Source organism: Zonotrichia albicollis, chromosome 6 (genome assembly GCF_047830755.1).
Source record: "Zonotrichia albicollis isolate bZonAlb1 chromosome 6, bZonAlb1.hap1, whole genome shotgun sequence".
NCBI classification, from domain to species: Eukaryota; Metazoa; Chordata; class Aves; order Passeriformes; family Passerellidae; genus Zonotrichia; species Zonotrichia albicollis.
This window is the reverse complement of record NC_133824.1, coordinates 37,155,916-37,179,343: the sequence shown is the minus strand read 5'-3', so window position 1 is coordinate 37,179,343 and position 23,428 is coordinate 37,155,916.

Below are 23,428 nucleotides of genomic sequence, written 5' to 3'. Positions count from 1 at the left end.
TTCAATATACATTGCATTTCTAAGAAACACATTAAAAATGTATTAATACTGAGAACATACATAATCTCCTATTCCTGGGACCTGCTTTGTGAATGGTTATTTGAGTGGCCAGATCACAGTTCTAACACTCCTTCTAGGGTCTATTTCTACAGCACACAGAATTCATACACTTCTTACCTGCTGGTTTTGACTGCACTGTAAGACAGCAAAAGATTTGAACCAAGGCTTATTTGAACTAAATAAAAATTTTAATGCTTTTAAAATCTGCACAGACTATTTCTAAATACCACTTCATTTTGAGCAAAATGTAGTATACCTTTTCAGTAGAAAGTGGATCTTTACTTTCTCAGAATTGACATTGGAGAAACTCGGCTCCTCTGGCAGATAAGGTTTACTAATTAAGTGAAAGTATGTCATGCTGACTACTTTAAAATGCTTCATTATTAATATCTCTCTTTTTTTTTTCCTCTCAGAGGAACACATGTAATATAACAGAGTGGTTGGGATGGTGATTACCAAACAGTGGTACACAAAGAACAAAATGTATTAAAGAGAGGAGGATCATGTGTGTGTGCTGGGTTTGGCTGGGATAGAGTTATTGTTCTTCAGAGTACCCAACACAGGGCTATGTTTGGATTTGTGCTGGAAACTCTGTTGATAGCACAGGGACTGGAGCAGCTGTGTGGGGTTTAGTGCCTGGCTGGGCTTGAGTCACAACACAGTGGGTTGAACTCTCTCTGTGAAATGCTCTTAAAGTGCAAGTCACAAGAAGCAAAATGACAGTCTCTCCTTTCCATACAAATGTGAAAACAACTAGATACCCTGTGTTGATAGATGGAGGAAAAAAATTACATAATTTTTGGGTTTTCTGTTTCCCAGCAACACAGTTAGCAGTATGCCCAATAGCTCACTATACATTATGACCCCAAAAGTGTAAAATCAGTGTCACAGAGAAGTAGTTTTTGGTCTGATTGGTGAGGTCTGGTGAGAGCTCAGGACCCTGGAGATATGGGTATTTTGTATTTCCTTCTCCCCTCATTATGATTCTGAAGGATGTGTGCTGAAATGCCCAGCCCATTGCCCAGGATCTCTCAGCCATCTGGTGACCCCTACTAGCCTTGACCAGACTGAAATGATTGTTCAGCCATGTAACTGTGGGAGATAACATTAGCCCAAGTTCTTGGCCGTAACCCCTCAGTTTCCAGGCTAGTGCATGTAGGCAAGATGAACCTATCACAGCTGTGGTCTAATGGGTAGAAACAATTAAGTAATTATAAATCAATGAGCTCTGTAACTCTGGCATTATAATAATTACATTTTAAAAGGCACTACTTAGTTACAATTCAGGAATTATTTACAGGCAATAATTAAGGTCAAACTGACTTCCTCCTGTTACACAGAGCATTTGTATGAGCAGCATGTCAAACTATAAATAATTAAAGGCAAACCTAATTGCCTAGTGTACTGAAGTGTGTCATTATCCTAGAGATTATGCTCTTGTGTCTATCACTGGTTATATTTTAAAGATAAAATATGTCTTTTTTTAATAAAAATGCAAATTGTCTTAATATGTTACTTTTTGGTTAGAATGATATAATTTCCTTCAGGGTTTTCTTACTCAACCCACAGGAAAGGGAATAAACTTACAGGAAAAAGAGTATGGCATATTCCATGTATGAAGCAATCCTATGAAGAAAGAATAGATGAGAAAAATTAGTGCAATCATTTTACAGGATTATTCCCCACAGTATATTTCCCAGTGCTTTGTCTGGTCTAGTTTGCAAAGATGCAAATGATGTTGGTTTTATTGCTGCCCTTAGGGGAGATTATTCCAGTCTAATAACACTCACAGTTAGGAAATTTTACTGATGTTCAAACTGTTTTTCTTTACCTGACTTTACCCCCATTGCTCCTAGTCATAAAATCCCACAGGCAATTCAGGATAGCTCCTCTCCTTCCTGGGTGTTCTGAGCCAAGCAACACACAAGTATTTCTTTTAATCTTCCACTGGAGTCTCTCTGCACGGTGGACACTGCAGCCTTGGAGAGCCTCCAGGCTTGGAAGAGGCCTCTGGTCCCTGCCCTGTGTCCCCACGAGGGTCAGGGCCTGGACACAGCTGTGTGCAGAGATGGCCATTCCTGAAATGCTCACCCCACACAGGCCTGTGTCCCCATGAGAGTCAGGGCCTGGACACAGCTGTGTGCAGAGATGGCCATTCCTGAAATGCTCACCCCACACAGGCCTGTGTCCCCATGAGAGTCAGGGCCTGGACACAGCTGTGTGCAGAGATGGCCATTCCTGCAATGCTCACCCCACACAGGCCTGTGTCCCCATGAGAGTCAGGGCCTGGACACAGCTGTGTGCAGAGATGGCCATTCCTGAAATGCTCACCCCACACAGGCCTGTGTCCCCACAAGGGTCAGGGCCTGGACACAGCTGTGTGCAGAGATGGCCATTCCTGCAATGCTCACCCCACACAGGCCTGTGTCCCCACCAGGGTCAGGGCCTGGACACAGCTGTGTGCAGAGATGGCCATTCCTGCAATGCTCACCCCACACAGGCCTGTGTCCCCATGAGAGTCAGGGCCTGGACACAGCTGTGTGCAGAGATGGCCATTCCTGAAATGCTCACTCCACACAGGCCTGTGTCTCCACCAGGGTCAGGGCCTGGACACAGCTGTGTGCAGAGATGGCCATTCCTGAAATGCTCACTCCACATAGGGCCCTCATGGTACCCACTGACCCATCAAACATTCCCTTGCAAACGGATTTCTTTTCCAGTTGGAAGAAAATCACCTCCATGTTTGGTAACCTCAAAGAAAGGGAATCCATAGGATCAGCACACAGTCATAAAGGTAGGGTGGGATCCCAGGAGGTCACTGCTCGGACCTCCATCACAGAGAATGGCAAACCATGAAAGCAGACCATGTTGTAGAAGGTTTGCCCAGATGGGTCTCAAAAACCCTCAAAACCACACATTCCCCAGCCTTTCTCAGTGATCTGTTTGGACACTCCATTTTGTCATTGAGATATTTTTAACCTTGCACACAGCCAGAAACTAATCTTTTGCTTGGTAGTCTCCTAGGATTCATTTTATGTTTTAGCAGAAACAGCAGTCAAAAATTGTCTCGTGAGCTTTGAAAGGTGGAACAGACTTCTCCAGGTTTGGGTCAGCAGGATGTTTTCAAGTTACCTTCCCTCTTTCTTTCCATTCCACTGATAATTTTTTTAGATATTAAACCTGGAGGGGAAAAAAAAAAAGTCTTTGCATTAATATCTTAAAAAAGCATACTTAATGCTTATGTTAAAACACTTTGAATTTAGTCTTATAATTATGAGTCATTTCATAAAATTTTGCTAAGTTTCTAACAAAATACTTCACATTACATGACCACGGTTGTCACACTGTGCAATGTTTCTGCATTATTTGTATGGAGAGTGGAATTTTCCGCAGGGAATATTCTTCTCTCCTGTCATGATATCAACACCAGATGCCCTTGGTGACGTCTCCTAAAGGGACTTGCTTTCAGAGTCTGGTGTACAACAGAGACTCTGTCGCCAAACTGCCATCCCTGTCAATGCTCATCTGCTTTCTCTGCATTCCTGCTGCTGAACAGGAACTGAGCCTTTTCCTGCTCCATCTCACCTCCTCTTTTTAATCTCCATTGCCACTGGATAATTAAGTCACTTATGGTTCCCTTCCCTGAAATATATTGCTGTATCTCAAGAATTCTGGCAGACTTGATTATCACCTGGGAATTGTGCTCCTCCCAGATGGATGTGCCACTGATAAAGGGATAATACCTGTCCTTTTTGCAACTGCAAGTGTAGTGCACATTTATTTAAACTTTTTTTTTTTGTAGCTAACAACCTCTAGTTCTTGCAGTCTTTGAGAGACCCCTGCCTCTTCTTGCTCTCCTCTGTCACTTCCAGATGCCATATTTATTGAAGTGGGATTGTCAGTCTCACATTTTTTGGTTGTAGCTGCATAATCTTTACTCAAGTGCAGCCTGGGCTTTGGTAGATTCCCTGCCTCCATGTACTCAAAATTATTTTTGAACAGTCAGTTTTGAATTGCCCATTCTCTTTTTGTTGAGTTGAACATATCTGTGTAAGTGTAAAATCCTCCACCTGACCCTTTTTCAAGTTCTAATCTGTTTTTCTTCCAGTTTCTAGAATTTTCTTATTGATAACTACAACAGTCACCATTGTTTTCTGAGGCTCTTCTCCATCTTTTATTCTGAGTTAAGGGTTTTGTAAAATATAGTTGCAGTGCCCCATACACCAACAGAATAATTTGACTAAAATATAAAAGCCACAGTATTTGTAATGGGAAAAATAGGCATTAGTTTAGGAACAGGTTTATCTGTAAAGGGAGTAAAATAGAATGCCTGCTTTATAAATTATTGCAAGGGAAAATTATATGTCTTTATGATAAAAGGTTTCCAAAACTCAAGGATGATGTATTTCATACAAAGGCTGCCTAGGAAACCATTTCAAAAATAACAAAATGAAAGAGTTATGTTCTAAAGCAAATGTGTTTATTTTTCATCTAACAAAATATCAGGTTGACAATAAGATTCTTTTGTGGAGATGTACAGATACGCATAGAATCCAAAATAATAACTTTGGGATACTGGAATAGCCTTTAGCAAAATTATTTCAAAGGGGACAGGATTTTCAAAAACTTGGCTTTGTCTTAAGAACCAAATCAACTCAGCCTGTTCTGAAAGACTTGTGGCACACATGGCTTTGAGCACTTCTGAAAATTTGCCTATGGAGGTGGATCCTGAGCACTTGAAAAAATTATCCTTGAGCTCTTTGGAAAATCTGGCTACATTTTAGACAAATGCCTGTTCTATGATCTCTTGCCCTTTGATATACCAAAGCTTCTCGTTGCTATTTGATGAACTGCTTGCTGACAGATATTTATTAGTTGTTACCTGACTTTAAAAAAATAAGGGAGGAGGGGAATCCTGGATTTTGTAGAGATGTGACTAAACTATAGAGGGAAAATAAAACAGCCAGCCAAGCAATCAATGGAATCTCTCAGTCTTTTGAGATGACCCAGAGGGTGCAGTCCAACTGCAGGCCTGGAGAAACTTTCTTGCACTCCAGTCTTTAGTTGCATAGAGCTTTCCACATTTTATTAATGTTACCGAGAAATGTTTGCATAGCCTTTTCCACCAGCAAGGGGTAGGAAAACAGAGCAAAATTTTGTGCTTATGCAGAGAATGGTTAGACAGTTTGGGAAGTATTTCACAGGTAAGTACCATAACTAATCCCACCACAGAATAAGTTTTTTCTGATCAAAGAAACAATAAGAGCATGTGTAGTGAGATGTATCCAGTATTTCACAAAAAGCTGATTTTAGGCATCACTTACAATGGCTGTATTAATCTAATGAAGTGTAGCAGGCATTTATCAAGTTTTCTGGATAACATTCATTACATTGCATTCATGTTTTTCTGGTACACATTTTGACACAACACATCATGCCTATTTTCCATCCTGACTGCATAAATGTTCACCTGGCCATTCTTTTCCAGGCTCCCACCCACTGAAGAGCATCTCAAGTGAATGTACAGAATACACATTCCTGTGTATTTAAGTGACAATTAAAATTTTGGGGCTTCCCTGCATTTCTGAACATATATTAGACAAAATGTAATCTGGTGCAAATTCAGATTGGATCGGCAGGGATATCTTGGCTGGCCTGGAAGTGTCCTAGATGAAACTGTAAGGTGCCTGCTGTAATATACTCCCATGAGCAGAGGCTGATTCCTGCCAGACTGTCTGGAAGAACTCTGCTGAATTCTTTTTCATCCATGTATATTGAAATGGGCCATTTTTTTTTAATATGCCTCTCTTGCTGTACTCACAGATGTTAAATTTACAAGAGTAGTAATTATTTGCTGGACTAGGTGGTTAACTTGCTCTTGTTTCAACTACCAGTGTTATCCTGACTAATCAGTATTTAATTTTGCATTCCACCTCTCTATTGACCTTTGAAAATACTTTTTGCTATCAATCAGATAATAGTACATAGTAGGAATTATTTCAGATCTTATGTGGATGATTAATTCTCTGCTTTTTAGCCTGGTGAGAAGAGCATGCTTCTTCAATGCATTTCTCAAAATTACATTAAAGTAGTTTCTGACCAATAGAAGTGGCAGAATTGTGCTATGGGTGCAGTGATCCAAGCTACATGATAGAAGACAACATCAATACTTTGTTTTTAGAAGTTGTTTGCTTATTCCCCATAGCCTCTTTTCAAAGATTATCCAAGAGATGCTTAACTATAGGAGCAAGGTAAAGATGTGATTGCATAATAGATATGGTTTAGGATGAGTTTTAATCTGTACTGAATCTTCTCACTAAATAATGAATGATATGTAGCTGATGGAAGAGATACAGGAGAGAAAGAGCAGCTGGTGTTTTGACTTATTCTATGGTATTGTAATTATGTTTCTATATCTGTGCCAGGTGCTTTAACAATTCTAGCAAGGATTTATTTTATGTGGATGTAAATAAATACAGATTGTGGTTAATTTTCCTGTTTCCTGAAATAAAACTTTATAGGTGTCAGTGAAAACAATGAGACTGAGGCCTAGAAAAAATAGGAGAATTTATTATTGGAACTGTGCAGGAAAAGTAATGGGGTGCTTGAGAGATTGACTGGGTAGAGAGGGGTGATTTAGAAAAGATTTAGCAGGTTATTTCAGTCCACCAAAGGGTCTGATTTGTCTCAGTAAGCACATGAAAGCTAAAAAGTGACCAAGCTTAGGGCATGAGCCCACAGAGCAAAAAATGACTGGATGGGTACATATTGTATGGGTAAGTCATTAATCAATTGAAAAATGCCTTGCAGATTGATGACAGAAGCTAAGCAGCAGGGAATACAGGGGGGAAAATCAAAACAAACAGATGAGATGTAATAAAAGAGCAAGGCGGAAGAGATTTGCATACAATTTTTTTGACTCACCTGCTTGAAAGCTTGACCAGCATCATGCCTGGTTATTTACTGAATTGCACCAGTACAGGGAACCAAAGCACCAGATCTGGTCTGGGTTTAAGTAGGTGGTGAAGGGCCACTGGCTGAGTGAAAGTTGCTGACTGGCAGCAGAGACAGGCTCCTGCCAGGGCTGAGGGGCTGATGGAAGCACAGCCAGGCCTGGAGCAGCACCCAGGGAGCCCAGAACAGTGTCAGAGGGGCACAGAGGGCAAGGAAGGGTTTGCAGCTGCCAACAGCACACCTGTCAGTTTGAGGACATCTTAAACTATTATATTCTTAAGGGTTTGACTTGATTCAAATTTAGATACATATTTTAATGCAACATAAATCAGATAACATTGGTTGTCTCCACTGAAAGCATAGAAATAAATGGAAAAGAAACGATCTTGTTCAACCCATTGTGGAAAAAGCTTGAGATTTTTGTGAAATGAGGTCATATTTTCTATTTCACAAAATGGTTTTTTTGGTGGTTGTTTTTCTTTTTTCTTCTTTTTTTTAATTTTCTCTAAAACCATATGAGATTATAACAAATCTCATAATTTTCCATTTAAGTCTCTATGACAATGGTTATTGTGCAATTTGCATTTCAACATACAGTTATGCTCTCTGGACTTGAGCCCTACTGGAGCATGATCAACCTCAGGATAAACAACAAAGAGAGGATATAATTATATATACTCACAGGAGATGAAAATTAAAACTGTTTTCAGTTTATAGATGTCAAATGGGCTTGAGTCAATTAGAAAAATCATCTTTCACCATATGTTGTAGCAGTTAATTAATTTTAAAGTGAGGGGTGATCACCTAGTGCAACTTCTTAAGCAGTTGTGCTTTTTTCAGTGATAAACAAAGTATTAAATCTTTTCCCTGCTGCAGTCCCTAGCAGCAGAAACCAGTCCTCGCCAAAATCATAAAACCTTATTCCTTATCCTCCTCTAAATCCCTCCTCAAAACGTTTTTCTGCTATAATGCTCATGAACCACTCCCATCAGTTAGACAAGTAGTGAGCTGCAGTGAAGTCTGTTTGCTTTACAACTGTAAAGCAGACTTTCCAATCCACTCCCACCTTGTTCATCTCTTTCATCCATTGCTTTTATCCTGTCTGATAAGAACCCTGTTAGATCTGTGATGCAGGAACTCTTTCTTATTATTGTTTGCAAAATACCTAATTAAATGGAATCCTTTCATTTGGGGTTTCTAGGTGCAACTATAATATAAACAGTAAATAGTAACTTTGGGAGATTACCATTAACCCAAAAGTCTCAAAATAAGACCTCATTAGTAGGTGATGTGCAGTGCACTGGGGTGCCACAACAGAACCTCAGCACCAGACAAATCCTGCCCACTGACAAGGAGGAATGTTAATAGATTTGTGGAACTGTGCCTGTGTGAGTCTGTACAGCTTGCTCTCAAAACACCATCCAGACTAGGATGTTGGAACAAAAAGTATTTCCATTGTAAGATATTTTGTAGTACGCAGCAAAGTATTCTGTACACACTTAGGTCCGTTTTATTGGTTTTCTGGTTGACCACCTGTGCCCAAAGAGCCTCCCACAGTAACAGAGCTTAGAAATAAAGTGTAACATGGGATTGCTCACACTGGGACCATAATAGCATATGTTGTCCTGGTGTGAAAAGTGTTTCATCCCAGAAGGTAAACCTTACAGGAGAGGTAGCAGGTGAAAGAGCTGGGTCACTTCTGTGTGACTGGGCTTTTAGCATGCCAACATGGCTGTGATATTGATAATTAAGTCAAAACTGGCAATGAAAATGAATACCCAGGGCATCACTAAGCCAAGAGGAGAACACTTTGTCTTTTGAGAAGTCTGTATAACTGGTCATACCTGTTCTAAAATGAGTACATTCTTTGAAAAGCATTAAAGGAAACTGACCTTACCTTAGTGCCTAATCATAATAAATGACAGACTGAGTTAATTATTACTTGGCAATTCTTTATTTAAACTTTGTACTAAGATTCATTTGCAGTATATTCTTTCATGCAGAACATAAAAGATGTAATTGTGTTCAGAGTGGGAGTGGTGTTTCCCTAGGTCAAGTAAGGAATAATTCCTTTATATATTTGCCCTGTATGAAAAATACATGCAGGCTGTACATGAGTATCCCAGTTTGTGGGACTGCTTCTAGTAATTGTTTGCACAAATTGGAGACAGTCACTTTCCTAATGCTTGGGTGTCACTTTTCTTCTTAGACTGGTAGAAGGGAGCAACATATTGATGTGTTTGCACAGTGCAGCAGAAACTGGGTGAACCCTTCAACACCCAGTCTTTATCCTTGCCCACCACATGTATCAGTATTTCTGAATTAACTGGTCTGATCACTCCATGCCACAGTCTTGTAGGACCTGGTAAAAAGTCAGGCCCAGACTTTGCTCCCAGGCCATTGATTAGCCATCCCCTGGGATAAAACAAAGGAATTTTTGCTGAACCTTTATACTTCAGTGGACTGAAGCTGGCTTCTGCCTTAAGAAACCTGCTACAGACACTGTCTCACTGGATCATTTTTTTGGCCCAAAACGTGTGTGTAGCTTTTGTATGTGTCCCACAGGTGTAGTTGTTGCACCAAGAAATTTTTGTGAATTAACAGAAGTATGGGACATGTGAAATGAAATGTAAGCAAACAGAAGCAGAAGTCAGGTTGGAAAAAATTAATGTAATTTCTGAAAATAATGCAGCATCATGAGAAAGGGGAAATACTAGCAAATACTCTGGGGTTTTATTCAGCAAAGAAGGATTCTTCTTTTTATTTAGGCATCCTCTTTCCCCCTCCCTAGCTCTCCCACTCTCCAAATAACAAGTTTCACCTCCCTCCCCCCCGCAAATCCACCCAAAATAAAAACTAAAAGACAAACCCTCTGGAAACTCCTGAACCTGACTTCCCTGGATAACCATCAGGTTTCTATCAAAATCAATAGAATCCTCTTGAGATTGAGATAATTCAATGCCAAACTTGTAAATAATTCTCAGCCAGGCATGAAAGATTTCTTCCAGCACATTGCTCCTCAAAACCCCTGCCTTTTCTCCCACCTTTGAGGGCTCTTCTTACAGCTCACAGCTGTATTTTGAGCTCAGAGCCCTTGGCCATTCCCTGCCTTGGGAATGGTGGCAGGCTGGTGGCATCTCCCTGGGCTTGTTTTCAGCAGGGCACGAAGCTTGCCGTGCGCGAGAAGGGAGAACGAGCTGAGTCAACATCAACACAAAGGTTAAGAGGGAAAGTCAAACCCAACCACTTCAGTCATGGCTGGCTGATGTTTGTTAGCAGTGTCTGGGCTGGTACAGGTGAGCTAGAGAGCACCAACAAAAGCCTAGACTCCATTCAACTTTAGAAGTTTCCACGGAGAGGGAAAAGGAAGAAAAGTAATTGCCTTTGCTGCAGGGGATCAGGAGTAGTGTCTTAGCTGCACGCCACACACAGAAATAAGCTGTGAAAGTCATCTCTGGACATCCTGTGGGAGACTGGAACCACAAAGCTGCTAACAGACACTTTAATTAGAGCTGAAGTTACTGGCCCTCAGGGCAGCTTCTTGTAGTAGCCTTTCTCTGCAAGTACTTTGGGTTCCCCTACTCAGCTCTCTGGGAGTCTGCCCTGTGGAGCTCTCATCTCAGAAGGGTCCAAGATGTGTGGGTATATCACAGAGGAATGCAACCAATTACAGGGGAAGGAAACTTGTTTTTCCAGCGTAGGGAAAATGAATGGTGTGCCACAGAGTGCTCATTGTTTCATCACTGTTTTTTCTGTTATCGAATACTTTTATAAAGTAAATGTTTTTCTAAGCTCTACTATTTTTCTGCCCTTTAGATACTCTTGTTCTAAGTTCTTCACCCTATATTTTTCCTAGTGCTTTCTTCATGTGTGTGTTTCTTAATGTCCTCTTGGCATCTAAAGTCTTTGTCCTATTTGACTTTTTCAATAGGCTTCCTTTTCCCTTCTTTCTTTTTTTTTCCTTTATTCTCTCTTCTATATTCCTCTCCCTTTCCCCCAGTATTGTATTTATTTATTAACTGTACTTAAACAGCCTCAGTTGACCACAACTGACCTTCTACCATGAGGGCATATTATACTGGTCACAATCTACAGAGCATAGCAGAAAGGAATTTTATCCTCTTTTCACAGATAAGGAAAACATGGCTCCGGCCATTCAGTGTCTTGACCTAACCCATGAAAGGAAACCAGATGCTTTTTGTGGTTGAGAAGAGGACAGGATAGAATAAGACAGCATAGAATAAAATATTATATTTCAGTTGGAAGGGACCTACAGTGATCATCCCTAGTCTAGCTGCTTGGCTACTTTCAGGGCTGACCAGAAGTTAAAACCTGTTATTAGGGAGAGTGCCTATATTATCAGGGAAAGTCCCAAATGCCTCTGAAATACTGACGGTTTTGAGGCACTGACCAACTCTTTAGAAAGCCTGTTCCAGTATTTGACCACCCTCTCAGCAAAGAAATGCTTTGCAATGTCAAGTAAGGGTTTATCTCCCCTGACACAGCTTTGAACCTGCCCCATCTGTCCTCTCACTCAGTACCAAAGAGAACAGATCAGCACCTGCCTCCCTCTTCCCCTTCTTAGGAAGCTGTGAAGACAAGGAGGGCACAGCTCAGCTTCCTTTTCTCCTCACTGGACAAAGCCAAAGACTTAACTTCCTTGCTATTGGACATTCCTTCCAGCCTCTTCATCAGCTGTTTTGCCCTTCTCTGGATACATTCACATCCCTTCACATCCTTCTTAAATTGTGGGGCCCAGAACTGCCCACGGTGAGCAAAGTGAGGTTGCACCAAAGGTGAATACAGTGGATTATCACCTCTTTTGACCATCTGGAGATGCTTTTTGATGCACCCCAGGATGGAATTTGACCTCTGGGCTGTCAGGGCACACTGCTGACTTCTGCTGAGCTTCTGTAAACCAGCACCCCCAGATCCCTGCTGCCACTCCTCTCCCAATTTGTACTTGTGCTCAGTGTTCCTCCATCCCAGGTGCAGAATCCAGCATTTGTACTTGATAAATCTCATCCCATTAACAGCAGCTTAATGCTCCAATCTATCCAGATGTCTCTGCAAGGCCTCTTGTCCTTCGAGCCAGTCCACAGCATCTCCCAGTCTGGTGGTGTCAGCAAACCTGCTGATGATGCATTCAGCTCCTGCATCGAGCCATTGATACAAACATGGAGCGAGACTGAGCCCAGAGCTGAGCCCTGAGCAATGCTGCTGCTGAACTGCTGCCAGGCAGGTGAAGCCCCCTTCACTACAACCCTGTGGCTTTCAGACACATCTTGTCCCAGCACACTGTGTACCTACTCACCCCACAGCTGGACAACTTGTCCAGAAGGACACTGTGAGGGACAGTATCAAAAGCCTTAGGAAAATCCAGAAAACCCAGGTTGTTCATGAGTCCCACTGATACAAGGCTATCAGTCTTTTTTTTTTTTTAAACCACACCCTCTATGTACACTTTGTTTCCTCTGTTGTAATTTTCCAGAGCGAACAGTACTCACCCCGGCCACTTTGCTGAGTGGATACATTTCCACCCATTCAGTAGCAAGGATCTCAGGTTACAGGATGTTTCATCAAATACAGAACACCTGTATTGCATAACTCAAGTAAGTTGAACAGTACACCCATCTTAAAAAAACACTAGACACACAAGTTAATTGCATAGTTGCTGTGGAAAAAAAAAAAAAAACCTCCACTAAAATTAATTATTTGGTGGTAACTATTCTGTGACTCTATCAGCAATGGCAATAACTTGCATGTTTAACTTAAGGTAGCACGTTCAGTGTTTGCTATTTTCCAATAATCATGTAACTGACTGATATTTAAACATTTTAAAATTACATTTTGGAAGAATGCTTGCACAAAAAATCCCAAGCTAACACAGCAAGAAAATGTTACTCCCATGACCTCTCTAAACATTACTGACAACTCTTATCATAACTTATTAAAAAATAAATGGAAAAAAATAGAGCGAGTACCCTTGTTTAATTTTATCCTTGTACTGCTGTAGGGCAATGGGGAAAGGTGCACAACTGGGGGAAAAGGAGGAAGAGAAGAGGTACTTGATTGACATGTATAAATGAAGATCAAACAGTCTTTTTGGTTTTGTTGTCCTCTTGTGTGGCAAATGATTTGGTTGAAGACAGTTTTTTTGAGTTACATGGTGAAATTAATGCTCTATCTCATTTACAAAGCAAAAGGACTGTCGTCCTTTTACTCTGGGTGACATTAACTCTCCAAACCCCAACTTCTCATTCTGAGAGCTAGATAGAATCAGCTTCATTTAATTTGAGTGGAAATGAAATATCCAATAAATCTAATAATTAGATTTGAAGTTTCTAAAGTGGACATAAATATTTGGCTGATAAGAGAGAAAATTTGATCTTTAGGCTCTCTAAAAACATCCTGGTTCAGGACAAAAACAATTAAGGAAAGAACCTCTTTTTTTCAATTCTCTCAAAAGAAGTTTTGAAAGAATAGGTTTTCTCAGTGGATTTTAGCATTTATGGTTGCACGTTAACAGAAAGAGCCATGTTCCACCTACCATTACAAAAAAGTAGGATATGAATAAGAGGTTGTTTATTCAAAGCCTCTGTGTATGCTTGTATTCCATGAAAAAGACTTATATTAAACCACTTCTTTTAGAATAGAAGACTTCACTGGTTACAATGATGCTGTTACACAGGTATTAAAAACTCCCTTCCTTTCATGCCACACAAAGAGGCTTCTGCTTTTATTTCAGGTGAACTTAACCCCTTTCTAGTCAGAACACTGCAGGATTTAACACTGTAACATTACTGCATTCACAAAGGCACTATGTATCTGTGTTACTGCATTATCTTGAAAGTGCATTTACTCATTTTTACACATCAGCAGTTGATTTGGGCCTGGTATCTTTTTTTTCTGGGTGTCTGGAAGATTGGGATTCAGTGTCTTGAGTGCTAATGTAATACAGAGATCTTGCAGGAATAATTTCCAGTAGAAGCTCACAGCAGCTGTTTTTCTGTCTGTATTTTGTTAAGATGCTTCATTATTAATGGAAATTCTAAGGGAGTTGTTATCCCATATTAACACATAACAAGAGATTTCAATCTGTTATTGAGTCATAATAGCTACTGGCACAGTGTTTTTTTTGAGTAGTAACTGGTTGGAGAGCAACTTCTGGACATGTTCCTGCAGCAACACCCACTCTTCTAGGGAAAAGGATTATCAATGCAAATTACAGGGGTGTGTTTATTAAAGGTTACTAATTTGAAAAATGAAAAATTTGCTGAGATGAATGATTGGACCAAAGGAAGATTATAAGAAACATGGAAAGCAAAAGAGGTTTTTGTTAAAAGGGTGACCTGGAATCTGTAATTGCTCATTTCTTTAGATTTATTCCAAAGTGCTTATTCAAACTTTGATTTCAAGATCAAAGACTTTTCTCAAGCTTCTTAAGTATTTGTATTAGAGATATCAAATCCATAGGTTCTTTTCCTTGTCATCTAAATTTCTTCTGGAATTGTGTGCAATAATCAAAAGCCTTGAACAACCAAGCACATACATCAAACTTAAACCCTTTCAGGAGCCAAAATCTTGATGTCTTTAGAGGATGTGAGCACATCTGGGTCAGGGTCTGAATGAAATGTTTTTTGTAACTGACACAGAAAAGAAACTTTTAAAGTTCCATTTTATATAAATGACACTCATTCAAAAATCTCCAGTACAGAGTACACTGTGATTCCTTCTGCTGCTGGAGGGTCTTCATTTCTGCATCTCCCATGACAAAAGCTTTGCTGAATGACAGTGCTTTAGCTTCCTTCTGCTTACTCATCTTACCCTAGCTCAAGCTAAAAAAAACAAACAAACAACCAACAAATAGGACAGAGATGCAAGCATCTACCTATAAACTAAACCCTGAATAAAATTCAAGACTCCCCTGTCCCATGTAAATGACCTATTGGTTACTTGAGGTTTCATAGGTACCCACTGCTATCTCTTTCTGAGCCAGTGAATAATTTCACAGCATTGTCAGCCAAAAGGAATGAGAGTATTCCCACCAAATTTAGGATAACCAAAGTTTTAGCTCTTGTCCTGAGATGGGAGAAACTTAGTTGTACCTCCTTATTACAAAAGGGTATCAGGTTTTCATAATTCTGAATAACTGCCTTGGATACAACTTGATGGAACTGGTACTTCCTTCTCCCCAGGAAAAAAAAAAATCCCTGGTTGCATTTTATTCAAAGACAGTGCTTAGTCATCCACCTTTAGGAATGGATTCTAGGTTGGGATTTCTCAAATAGGAGGAGGCTGCTATTCCGCTCTGTTCAGTCTAACACCCAGATATGGCTCAAGATTAAAGACCTACTGCTGCTCCCATTGTCTGCTACTGGTTCCTTATTTTACTTCACATATAGCTTGCATTTTAAAAATGGAAATTTTCTTCTATCGTTCAGTACAAAATTTTTACAAGGCAGTTCATTACAGGTATCAGAAACATACCTCCTTTTTTTTGGACAGCAGTTTCAAGCCATAAAATGCTTGAAAGATGCATAAAGAAGAACAAAACAGTTACAGAGCTTAGGTACATCACAGAAGAGTTAAACACCTGATATTACTTCTCTGAACAGGAATTGATTTGTACCTAACTTGGAAATCACACCTTTGTCTTTGTGCTGGTTTTGGCTGGAATAAATATAATTTTCTTCATAGTCTTTGGTGTGGGCCTGTATTTTGGATTTGTGCTGGAAACACTGTTGATAAGAGAGGGATGTTTTTTGTTATTGCTCAGCACTGTTACACAGAACTGAGGCCTCCTTGCCCCAGCCCACCAGTGAGGGGGCTGGGGGTGTACAGGGGGGAGGACACAGCCCGGACAGTGACCCCAGATGACTGAAGACATGTCCCAGACCATATGGTGTCATGTTCAGCATATAAATCTGGGGAAAGAAAGAAGGGGGATATGTTCAGAGTGATGGCATTTTTCTTAAATCATCATCCTGGGTGATGGATTCCTGCTTTCCAGGGGATAGCTCTACACTGCCCATGCGAAGTGGTGAATTAATTCCTGGGTTTGCTTTGCTTGTGCATGTGGCTTTTGCTTTACCTATTGGACTGCCTTTATCGGAATGCTTGAATTGTCTTTTTTCCCCTCCTGATTCTCTCACCCAGCTCAGCAGGGATCATTAAGCAAGTGGCTGCGTGGGGCTTAGTCTGGGATTAAACCACAGCAGGAACTTGGAGTTCCTCTAAGAACTCAGGCGTTGAAGTTGTAGTTTGGGGAAGGATGTTGTGATTTTATACCTCTCTTGTGCTCTTGAAGCTGAATTCACTAAATATTTTAGGTAATCCCAAGAGCCTGTTTGAGTTATGGAAGCTAATTCCCAAGGACATCTGCAAATCCTGAGGAAATGTATCTCCTGCTCCTGAAATCGCTGTCTGTGCTCAGCCCCTCAAGGAGAGCATGCAAGAGTTCTGCAAGGAAGTCTTCAGTTGCTACATTATTCTTTATCCTGGTGAAATTATCTCTAGCCTGATCTTAGACTTTTTAATGTTTTAGTCTTTCTAGTCTATATAAAAAACATAAAAAACAGTGATAATTTTCTCTATAGATAGAATTAGTCTGTCTAATTAATTAGTTATAGCCAAAAGTACATTTTCAGCACAGAGGTGACAAGGTACAAAAATACAATTTATGAAACTATCCTGACTTTAACCTCTCCTGGATAGCAGCATTTTAGTGATCCCTGCTTTTGTATTACTTGGATTTTCTGGGGTTTTAACACTAATTACTTATGGCTTTTAGCATGCCCCTTCCTGTTCATCTGCACCCTATTCCTCTGTTCAGAAATGTTGTGTTCATGGTGGAATTTTTTACCATGCATGAATAGTCTGTATTCTTTCTTTCATACTGAAGCAGTTCTCATGTGTGGGCAGTTCTTCTCTGGAGAAGTCCTTGTAAAACTGTCCCCTGTGTTGTTAGGATCAATTCTGGATATGATATGAGGGAAAAAAAAAATCAGAGACTGGTAAAGATGGGCAAAGCAGATTGGAACCCTGCAGAGCTTTGAAGGATTTCTGGAAGTGAAGCTGTGAATGGCCTATCATTAATAACAAAGGAAATAAGCAGAGTAGTTTTGAGATTTTTTTTTTCCCCAGAGATTAAGCCTTCTGATAAATTTCTTCACATCAGTTTCTGCATAGATTTCCAAATGCACAGAAAGGTGATAAGGGAAAGCTCATGTCTTGCATAATGCTGCTGTATGGCATAATGCCACAATTTTGGTCTCTGTTTCAGCTTGGGAACCTTTATCAAGTTATGGAGAGAAATTAAATATAGCTGGAATGGCTGTCTTCAGTCCGTTGTCTCGCTATGGGAACAGCTTGCACTGTATTGTCATTTCATTGTCTTTGAGAATTTATTTTGTGCAATGTGAGTTTTGAGTTACACTGAGGGTTACACTCAGGTTACACTTATTGTCTACTGCACCAGTCTTTGTTCTCTTCTGTTTGAATGGAATTAATTCCTAATTTTCAGTATTGGATTGTTTTGCTTTTACCTTTTCAAAAATTTAGTAGGAATCAGTGCTGTATGAACTACTTAAAAGGTCTAGACCTTCTTTTTCATATGTAGAAGTCTTCCTTACTGAGGACTAGAGGTTTCAAACAGGATAATACATCTTAATGTAGGTTTGTATACAACTCTTTTATTAATAATATTGAAGTACTCAGGCTACTAGAGCTGTGCTGTTTTAATCATAGTTATAATAAATCACGGTACAATTTTCTAGTGGAGTGGAACTGTTTAATTGTTGTTTAAACTGAAATGGACAGTGATCATCACACTATTTGTTTAACTGTGCTTATCTGCTAATGTTGCTACCACTGCTACTAGATACTTTTTATTTAGGTGTCTGAGACCTTAATTATAATCTCTCTTTTTGACTTTCCTACAATTAAATAATCTGTTATCATAATGCTTGTGCTATGGCTGTGCTATGGTTGCGGGCTATGGCTGGAGGCTTGATAGCCTGAGCTGTCCCTGAAATGCTACTGAATGGGTTCTCCTCAGCTGCTTTTCAGAAACAGCAGGTGCCCTCTTGCTACACCTACACATCTCTTTGTATTCCCATTTGTTTTAACCTCGGCAAGCAATCATGACAGCATTGGGATTTTTTAGCCTCTTTTTCCCCCTCTGCTAATTGGATTTCTGGGTTCAAATAACTTACTTATCCAAGCAGAGTAAAAAAGAAAAAGAAACCAAATCTTTCAAGTACCACTACAGCACTCTAGCCATAAGCCTCTAAGCATGTTTACCTGGAGGAAGTACCAGGTGGCAAGTATGACAAATTCTTTACTTTGATAATGACATTCTCCAAATAAAATTTCAAGCATGCACCTGAATTTAAAATGGAAATCAGGAACCTCCAGCCCAAGTATTAATCTGTTCAGAAACAGCACTGGTATGTGCCTTGATTTTTCATTGCTAATCTACTTTCTTTTGAGGCCCTTCTGCTGAACTCCTATGTGGACACTTCTTTGTATACAAGTTAAAAAAAGTACCTGCATTAGGAATCTCATTGGTTTTGCCTCTGTTTTTCATAGTGTAGTCCTGAACCCCTGTTTCTGTGGTGCATGCAATATTTCTGAAGTTATCATAACCTGAAGGGGAGGGCATCAAATAAAATGATGACCCAAGAAGATGCTGCAGCTTGATTTTGAACACGTGACAGAAATTCATAAAAGGAATAGTTTTTTTATTGTATTAATTAAGTTGCAGGGACTGTTAAGTTAAACTTAAAATAACCCTTTTAAAAGTTGTTGAGGATAATGAATTACCCAGGAGGAGTTAGAGCCTGCTGCTGCCAACTAAAGTGCTTGGAGACTTGAGATAGAAGTGAACGATAAGAAGCAGCTTTCATGCATTCAAATAAATTACATGTTGGGCTTGGCTTAATCCTGGCAGCAGAATGATCTCAGGGGTTTTCCCTACATTATCTTGGTCTATGATTATGCAAATATCCTTTTAATGTAGCGACTCCTTAACAGGAAATTAGTCTCATACTTGCTCATATGCTCTTGCAATCAACAGACACTTGCTTGCAAAATCCTAGTGTGTCTGAGATACAAAAGACACATTAACTGTTTTAAGTACCAAAATTTTGCAAACAGACAATAACAGGACATGCCCAGATATGTCAGGGATGTAGCAGATGAATCAGGAAAGAGATGTTTGCAACACAAAAATATTCCTGGGTTTGAAAGTTCAACCAGAATGCAAATGGTACTAAGTTTACATTTGGTTTCAATGATTGTAAGGAAAACACCAGAAGGAAGAAAGTCTTACAGAAAAGCAGGATTAAAACTGAATAAAGCACGGAAATGAGACAAAGCATAAAGACAAAAGAAATGGAATCATTTGTGTTAAGTGCCCAGCAACCTGCAGAGCCCAGGCAATGAGCAGTCGTCATTCACACATATTCCTTATTGCAGTGTTCTCAGGAACTGTCCTGCAATAGGGACTATCAGGGTAACCTGCTTTGTCTGGAGAACAGGAACTAAAAAATGACATTATAAAACAGAGGTTTCATCTGGAAAGACAGAGAGCTGGTGTCCTTTAGGAAGGGAGAAACTGGAGTCACAAAAATTGTGTTGTGTTACTTTTGGTAGTCTTAATGCACATTTGAGTAAGCAGGATAGCTCAGTTCCTGATTTCTTGGGTTTGTAAGTTCCTTCTAGGTGAAATCAAGTTATGTAACCTTTTTCTTAAGTACAAGTTTCTAGCATGGGGAAAAAATACCAATTAGATATTTGATATCAAACTGGGACACAGCAGTGATTAAGTTGGCAGCTTGTACTCAAGGTGACCTTCCTGGTTTTTTTCTTTCTTACTCCTGATTGAAATAAAGACAGCTACATCCTTGGAATTAAGAGGGGAGCCTAACAAAATGAATCCCATAACTTTCCAATGGGATTTAGGGTAGTATCTGATTCATTCAAGGTCTTTTGAAACTCCCATCAAAGTGAACTGTTCAAGGCATGACCTTAAGGTAACAGTTCAATCAGCCACAAAATCTAGACATCCAGCTCTTTGTTTTAAATATAAAACCTATTCTTTCTTCTATATCCAGTGTATTCTGTTTGTAATAACCAGAAATTACCATTAGAGAAATTGAAGCTAATCTGAGGCTCATTAAGGAGACAGAATTTATGCTTAACTACTTAAATAAATTCCTGTTGATCTGGTTTCTGGAGATTAACCTGTAATTTTATCTGTCATAGATGGGAGAAATTTGCTAGTCCAACAGCACAGTCTCTTAGAGTTAAAAACCCCAACAGACATATATAAGTACAGAGTGTGTTTGTCAATGCTACTCAGAGTATATGAATTTCCATGATTCCCATCCACACAAACATGCTCAATCCATTTTTTGTACTGAGCATTAGGCAGTCACTGGTTTTCTTTGACTACTCTAGGAAAAACTAGAAGATTCTAGATTAAGTGTGCAGACTACAGAAAAATTTAAAAAATTAATATTTGGAATTGCTTTTGATTACAATAGATTAAAATAGAATAAAATCCTAAGAAACAGGCAATGGATGTGGTTCCACTAGAGGTTTCATCTCCAAAATAACTTTTCAATGGTGCACTCAGTATATGCTGAAACTCTGGCATTCCTATTTAGCAGAAATACAAGCCTGTGCTAATCAAGTCAACCAAAAGCCAGATTTTATTTACCATCCATTATATGCAGCAAAACCTTTAGCAGTACCAGGATAAATGCCTGAGATCTCTTTTTCAGACTTAGGGACTTAAAAATTCACTCTTAAAAATCAGATTAGGTAGCATTCTTCTGGAGTAACATTAAGCCTTTAACATTAAGCCAACTTGAAATTTAAGCAAACATCCAGACCCATGAAGGGTCAGATTAGTTGGTAGCAAAGTGCAGGCTCCTCTGTCCCTGTTACAAAAGTCTGTCTCAGCTCAGAGGGCTGTCCTTGCACACAGCCTGGCTCTGTAAGGAACAAATTTTTATTGTATCTAGGAAAACAAAACAAAACCAAAGCCTGCAAGAACAAACCCGAAATACAAATACGAAGTTGCTTGAAAAATGAAGTATTTTCAGGGGTTTTTAATTGTTTTGAAATCAGGAAGGATTAATATCAAACTATATATTTTCTTCTACTCCTCAGTATGGGAGTAATCCATTTAGAATGTTCCAGGGATCTTTTTTCCCATTTGCCATCTTCTGTAAAATAGCAAAAAACTGTTACAAACCTGTTTGCCAAAATGTGTGGCAAAAAAACAATTTAGAGGAAGGCTACTGGTTTATTTGTAATGTTCCACTAGTCAGTGGGCTTTTTTAATATTAATTTTTTAATTAAAATTTCAGAGTTGAAGAGGATGCCAATTGTTCAGGCATTACAGCATTTACAACAGAACATACATTGGCATCATAACTGCTTACGGTAAGTTAAGAGTTCTATCTCTTTAACATTTCGAGATCCTGTATTCTGCAGTTTTATTTCCTTCTTGGAAAGCAAGCAGGATGTTTGCTAGGAAGTTACTTTTATTGAGAAACGTTGGAACTTACTTAGCTTTTTGGATGAGCCATTTAAGTGGGAATTATGTCATTCTGCCATAAGCCTATCTGTGATACTAAACCTAGATAATCAGCTTTGGTGGAGATCAAGTCTTTGCTGCAAACACAGAAAAACACCAAGCTGGCTTAAAAGCCTAATATTCACATCAGGAAAAGAGATAGACTTAAAAATTATGTGAGTGAATAAGCTTTGAATCGTATGAGACATTTTCCTATTTTTGTGCTACATAATCAGAGCTGAACTGCCAGAGCTTTGTGAGCACTTCAGGAAACAGTAATCATTTCACAGGGTTAGGAAGCCACCAGAGTTGTGAAGGCATTAATTTCTTTGATGAGGATTCATATGAGAAGACAGGAGAAGGGTGCATTTAACTAATTTCCAAATCATTAAATGGGACTCTGAGCATCTAGGAATCCTGTATGAAATAACTTAACTACTACTGTAGAAATGCGATTATTTACAGAATTTAGAAAGGCTACAGAGCAAATTGTAGCTGCATGAGAAAGTGAATATTGTAACTCATACAACCCCAGAGGAATATATTTGGCAAAAAATACCTTTCCTCATGAGTGTTCTTTTATGGTTTGTCTTTATGTATGCAAAACAAAAAGCCATCAAATGTAAAATGTTCTTCATCCTTGTAAAACATCAGTATAATGGAATGATACAATTATCACCTATTCTGAAATCATAATCAGAATACCACACAAAGTTATTTTTTGCAAAAATCAGACAGTTTAAATAAATAATTAAAGGCCACAATCAATAGATGGCAGCTAGATTTCAAGACTAATTGGATTGTCACATGAAATGTTTTTATTAGTACATCCACAGGGAAGAAAAGCTGAGAGAATTACAGTCTGCTTTCCCTTAAAGTCAGCTGCACCTCTCAAGTCTTGAACACATTTCAGAGATCTTTTATGCTTAAGTGAAGCAGCCTGTCCAAAGTCACCGTCTGGTCTAAAAAATAGCATTTTCACACAAGTTCTTACTGCAATCCACATACACTCAGAAGATGTGGAATGTGACAAACTTTGCCCCTGACAAACGTCTAATAATGAAAAAACGTATCAATAAACATATAGCAAATAACCTGTAGTTACTCAGTGATAACCATTATTTACCATAACCAAGGTCCCCCTAAGGGTTAAATGTTGCACACTGCACGTACAGAGGTACAAGAGGGAAGGGCAAACATGCCTAAGGTACACAAACACTGACCTTAATTGTCATCCCCCGGAAAAGGGGGAAGCGGTGTCTGCCATCTCTGGCATCAGCCATCTCCTCTTGCCCTGGCTCTAGGTTCTCTTTGGACCCACCTTTGACTCGATTCAGTGTTTTTATCAGTGACTTAGCAGTAGGAAATAATTGAAACAATTTTTCCCTCACTCCCACAGTAGTTTTATTTTAGGCCGAAGAGTTAATTCACCTCATGGAAGCTCCAAAAAAGTGCCAGAGATGATGGAATGGGAAGTGGTGGGAATGCACAGCCCCTAGCAGAAACCAGGGCCAGCTGGCACTTAGCCTGGCTCAGCTCACCTTTGGGACTGAGGTCTCAATACCCAATTAGAAAATTGGTCAATTGAGCTTACACTGATGCCACCAGGAGGCCAGTCCAGAAGATTTTGAAAGAAGATTCTGTCATAATTATGCGAGACTGTGTTTGAATGGGCAGGTTGATTAAATCTACCTTGAGGTGGGGGCTAAGCAGAGGTCATACAAAGCTGTTATTCAAAGTAAAGGAATTTAAAAAGATAAGACCCAGAGCAGTCCCTCAGTAACAACTGCAAAATACATGCTATAAAATTTCCTTCTCATTATA